Source organism: Squalius cephalus (genome assembly GCF_949319135.1).
Source record: "Squalius cephalus genome assembly, chromosome: 1".
Classification (NCBI taxonomy): domain Eukaryota; kingdom Metazoa; phylum Chordata; class Actinopteri; order Cypriniformes; family Leuciscidae; genus Squalius; species Squalius cephalus.
The window spans coordinates 45,720,331-45,726,330 of NC_137122.1; the positions used below are offsets into that span (position 1 = coordinate 45,720,331).

General features: G+C 38.0%; 1 protein-coding gene across 8 annotated transcripts in view; it reads right to left on the bottom strand.

Annotated features, from left to right (window-relative positions):
• maptb (microtubule-associated protein tau b) overlaps positions 1–5,652 on the bottom strand; it is a 48,666-nt gene extending 43,014 nt beyond the window's left edge. For 3 of the 8 annotated variants that reach the window (XM_079871517.1, XM_079871514.1, XM_079871515.1), the window contains exons 1-2: positions 5,377–5,643; positions 3,518–3,615 (exon numbers count right to left, since the gene is read on the bottom strand). The gene's annotated coding sequence lies outside the window, so the exon portion shown is untranslated. Of the gene's footprint in view, positions 1–2,212; positions 2,295–3,517; positions 3,616–5,376 lie in introns of those variants that run through there. The other 5 variants (XM_079871518.1, XM_079871520.1, XM_079871519.1 and 2 more) reach the window with 3 other exon arrangements.
• Positions 5,653–6,000: the final 348 nt, after the last annotated feature.

Consider the following 6,000-nt stretch of genomic DNA (forward strand, 5'->3'; position numbering starts at 1 on the left):
AACATGTGTCGTACAGATGCTGGCATGAAGAGGAAAATGTCAATCTGATGATATACATCCAGCAACAAAATGTGTGCGGATGCAGATAGCTGTGAGGCACAGACATTCTTACTATTCAACTGGCTTCAATATAGAGAATACAAGATGTATTAACTCTATAAAAACAGTGTGTGTGTGTGTGTGTGTGTGTGTGTGCAAGACAGTTTTTTGTGATCTCCAGCCGCTGCACACAGGAAGTTAGTCATCTGTTGCCATGGTGCATCAGGGAGTTCAGGACTGCAGTGCAAACTGCATGGGATCTGGCCTACCAGACCAGAGAGACACTGTCTCACTGTCTTCAAGCAGCAAAAACATGTTGAATCTGGATTGTCATGTAGTCAACAATGAGCAGCTCCGGTAACTCCAGATGCGTATTTTATCCCCGGAAGTTCCTGAGATCTGATTGGGCGATAATGCCTCTTATAATCAAATCAAAGTGGTCCCTAATGCTCACATCCCCCTTGTGGAGACCCTCTAACAAAGTATACTATGAAACATAGTCTATCACATACTCTAATTTAATTCATGTTTTTAGAGGTCAAAACTGATTGACAATATTGATTAAATTACTTATTCTGACCTTTAATGAATGAACTGAGGTAAATTAGGATGCAGTCACTAAAAGAAGCAATATTCAGAAAGATGCAACCTTCATATAGTGACATTTTTATCTTATCTTAAAGGTGCACTATGTAACTTTTTTTTCTTCAAAATTTACTAAATTAAAGTCAATATACCATCAATCCAAACGTATCCAAAACGTGTTTTTGTCTTACCCTGATTCACAATGGTAAGCCCGTTATAAGAGTTTATATTTTAGACAGAGCGGGATGCTTTTTGCTCGAAATTGCATACTTGCGTCACTCCTCCTCTTACGTCTGGTCATATCTGTAAATAGAGAAACGTTGCTCCGGCTACTTTGACTCATGTGGGAGTGGCATAGGTTAGTTTGTGAGAGTCATTTCATGGTTGTTGTAGCTGTGCTGGAAGTACCATGTCTATTAATAGGTAAAGCTACAGTAACGTCTTCAGCTAGTCAGCTTGAGATTCTTTCCAAATAAACTGGTTATATCTCTTAAGAGCAGTAGTGAATGTTTTCTGAGCAGGAGGATAACCATATTCATCCGCAGTCACACAGATGCCGAAGCACAACCAAAACAATGTTCTTCTGCAAAATGCATGCCATTTTGTTTTTTAACCTCTAGAGGGCCACAAGTTGCATACATTTTAATTAAAAGAGAAATACAGTTTGAACTGAGTTCCTCCTCTGTTCTAAAATTATAAAAAAAAGATCAACAGTGTAAAACTGAAGCGAGTAACAGGCGGTTGTCCGGCAGGAGAAACACACACTTCAGTGCATGGTCTGTAAACTGAATCAGATTTACCAAATGTTCCATCTCTCTGTCTCAATAGCTGCCGTCAAAATAATATTATGATGATGTTTGTAGTTGTGGTCTTCAATGGCAAATTTTGCATCTGTATTTTTGTGTGCAAAAGCAACCCCCTCCATCTAGACTTTTAAAAATGTACTTTTTTGCTTTTATTCTACAGACCGCAGACTGCAAATGACATCCTAAATCTAGGACCTGAGGGAGTATTAACTACAAAAAGTGAGTTGACCTAGAATTTGAAAGAATGTTTGTCAGATTTACTGGAATATTGGGTTTTCTACATTTGTTCAAAACTGGTCAGGAGGACCTTTCTTTTAGAGGTAAATATTCTCCTCAATTCTTTTTGCTTATCCCTTGCTGTTCCTTTTTGTTCTGTTTGTCCAACTGAAACTAAAACAACCCCTCTTCCAAGGTTTTTTTTTTTTTTTCTAAAAAAAAAAAAAACATGTCTAGTAAGGTTTAGCTAATTTGTCACATGTTACGATATGCATAATGCACAGACAGGTATACTACATTCGCCGACAAAATACCAACTCCGCTATAAAGCCATGGTGAAATACCATCCGCATATTTCATTTCGTAATCTTTAAATATTAGGATATAAAAATGAAAGCGACAGTGTCGTTGGGCTAAAGACAGCCACGGCGTGTTCAGCAGAGAGATGGGCGTGGGGGAGGAAGTGCTGAAGAAGATGCAGGCGTGAATTTCGACCGCTACGTTCCAAACGCTACAGTAAAGCTTTTCAAAATGATAATGTTTATTTGCAAAAAGAGAGTACTTACGATGCGAACAATGGGCGCGGATGATGAGAGGGTGGCAGAGCAACGACCGTGATGTGATAGAGAGAGAGAAAGGGCGCGAGAGAGAGAGAGCGCGAGCCAGAGAGAGAAAGAGAGAGAGAGAGAGACGGGGAGGGCGGGGGAGCAAGGTGTGTCCGCTGCCTTGAAAATCCTCATCCATCCTCATACAAATTATAAAAATATAAGAAAAAAATGTTTTTATGTTTAATAATTCATTCATTGTGAACTCAAGTAAAACAAAATAGAACAGAGAAAATGTATTATATGTTACGATCCATGTTTCCCATTAGCCTAGAAAAAGTATTTTTGTGTAATGTCACACTATAAAATGTTTTATTATTATTGTTATTATTCGAAAGACTTGTATTTGCAGAGTCGCCCAGACAAAAGCCCCATGTGGTGTTACAGATGTATAAGGTCAGAATCTAATAAGCGGTGTTCCCGTAAAGAAAATGAGGTTCTTTCATAAAGATGCGCTTTAAAATCAGTTTAAATTTACAGATAAGGGATTCTTTCAGATTCTATGGAAACCATGACAAACCATACACATGCAACATCAGCACCATTTTCAACATGGAGCAAACTGCGAAAATCCCTTTACACCGGAGGATCAGCGACACGTCGAGTGCGTTTATCGCTTTCAGGCGGATCAGGTCCGGCCGCAAAAGCTGCAAAACCCCGATTATCGATTTGTCAATGGTTATGGCCACAAAAGATCTCGACAAAACCCTGGCACCTTTCATCCAGACTGACTTAACACACCGGTGTGAGCCACATTATGTTCCATCAATGTCTCATACTTCTAGGTTTTTCCACACCGGCAAACCGCGTGCACGTGAAGCTTTGCATGCGTGAATCGACACAATGCATCGAGATTTCTACGATGCGACGCACGTCATTCAAAAAAGACAAATAAAGTGGAATGTAATATTCTTTAAATTAAAATAAATTATTATTATCCATATTGTGCATCCATGAAAATAACTTGCTACCTGTAGATGCAAATGAATAAAGAAAGCAATCAGATTTATGTGCACTTCCTTATCGATGCAATCTCAGTGAAATTACATGTATAGTGTTTCTTTTTAAAAATCAGTCTATGAAGAAAAGCGGGCCCATAATGTCTGTCACACACCCCAACAGTCGGATTTACTAACATCCTAAGACCAATACACTGGTTGCAGCGATAAAAACTGTGGTAAGGCTTATGAACCTAGTTCATTACTTGATTAATAATGAATCGCTATTAAATACAAGTCTCTGAGTTTGTAAACCGGGTTGACTTACCTCTGTGGCACACTGAGTTATTGTCTGTCCAACTGCAGCAGTCAGCCAGTGAGCAAACCCTGACAAATCCTTCCGCGTCCTGCAAAGGGAGGATGGCGCTAGGGAGCAAGAGCGAGAATGATGTCAGTCAGGATAAACCAGAACTCGGAGCTGACATTTCTATGATATTTACACACAAATGATAAATGATAAATACACGCTGTGTATTTTATTGTATCTTATTTGACAATGTCTGCATTCGAATCGATATTAGAACAGAAATATCTTTCCATTTATGGTTTTTCTTACTGTAAAAGCAAGGGTTTTCAAACCTATTGATGACAAAAACAACTTTTTGAACCTTTATATATGCATGAAGGAGAGAAAAAAATGCTTTTTGGTGGAAGGCAAATGCTCCCTTAACAGCTCCCTGGAAGTTCCCAGACCTCAGTTTACTATCATGATTAAGATTTTGTCCAAAACTTTTTAGTTAAGTTAAAGTTTGCTGATGTGATTACACTTAAACGTGGTCATAAGGCCAGACGAGGCCATTCCAAAGCTCATATTTGAACAAATATGCTGAGTGATCAATATTTGTCTATTTATGTTCTTGGAAAATGCTTTCTTTCCATAGTTCCCTAAAGGATATAAGATAGCTTACAGGATGCAAGCACCTTTGCTAAATCAAGTTATATACAGTAGGCTACTGTGCAAAAGTCTTAAGCACACTAGTAGTTTTGTGTGGTTTTAAGCCAGTTATTTATGGCTTTTGTTGTAGTGTCTCAATAGGAAATGTCAGTTTACATTTCAAAACATTCATTTTTTCCTTTAATTGTAATAATCTAGTGAAATGTTTGTATGCACAAGGAGTCTGACAACAGCCGATGTCCTTCACATGGAGATCTGATCTCACCATCACAGAGTCAATCAGTTATTACATAAAGAAACAGAAAAAAAACGGAGACAGACTAAATCCAGAAGAACTGCAGAAACGTCTCCAAGATGCTTGAAGAAACAAACCTGCAAAGCTGAAAAACTATGAGCAAGTGTACCTGGACAAAATCTGTTTTAAACGCAAAGGGTGGTCACACCAAATATTGATTTGATTTAGTTAATAGAAGTTAATTGATAAATAAAATATATTTATGACATTATTTTTAAAAGCATTCTCACTTTACAGCATTTTACACAAGTGCCTAAAACCTTTCACAGTGCTGTTGCTTTCCAGGAAGGATTCTTCAAGCGTCTTGAAGACATTGCCACAGTTCTTCTGGATTTACTCTGTCTTAGTTTTTGTCTGTTTCTTGATGTAATCCCAGACACTCGATGACGGTGAGATCAGATCACACCAGCTGTTGTCAGACTCCTTGTGCATACACAAATCTCACTGGATTATTGATATTTTCTACTGACACACTACAGAAAAAAAATATAAATGACTGACTTAAAACCATTTTTTATTTGTGAAAATACTAACGTGCCTAAGACTTTTGCACATTAGTGTATATTTAAAATGTTTGTGACTATAGACAAAAAAAATAATAACCATTTTATTTTTTGTCCTGGAATTTGTATAAAACATTAGTTCTTCGGTTATTTTTAACTGTGTCCTCCATTAAACGTTTTGGGTCAGTTTGACTCTGCCAGCACTTTCAGATTCTGGCTTATTCACTGCATAATGCAGCACAATCGTAATATTAATTCAGCACCATTTCTGTTTATAAACAGTATGTTTTATATGAACAAGTCCTATATATTTTCACAGTCTGTTCTTAAACAAACATGCATGACACACACACACACACACACACACACACACACACACACACACTGCACCAGCTGCTCCCCCAAATTCCGCCATATTCTCCAGAGTTACATACCAAGCCAAGTCCTTCACCTGGACACCTTCACATAAACAGTCCTTGTGTCTTTAAGAGATCCTCTGTTTAACCGCTGCACAAGCTGCTGGTGTTTTTCCCCAGAAATTGCTATATCAAATGTATTGTAAATTCTCCTCCTTCCTATTGCTAAGTAATCTTGATCTCTTACTTGCAAAAACAATATCGATTTTTTTAGAATATGAAAAAGAGCAATGCTGTTGATGCTGTCAGTGTCCTTGTGTTCTTCAGATGTGTGAGATGCTCGTCTGAAAGCCAATAGAGCTCTTGGTTGAGGTCGGGCTTGGGTGGGAGTTGCTCAGCAACCAGCCCACTTGAGAATGAGTAAGCATTTTTCTTACATTTTGAGGTGTGTCTATGAGAGAGACAGCCCTAATGGCCTGATAATGTTTGTTGTATTGCCTTGTCTTCCTGTGTTGAATTTTTAAACCTCTCTTTATTTCAATATGCTTTGATACATCAACCTTTAATGTTTCAAATGATGGTTCTTTCCTACAGAAGATAAAGAATGGCTGTCACAAACACTTCTGGCCATTAGATGGCGTCTCAGCCCTGTCAAAGTTTTACTGTAGTCCAAACCCCTCTTAAGTTAAAACTGTAATAAAA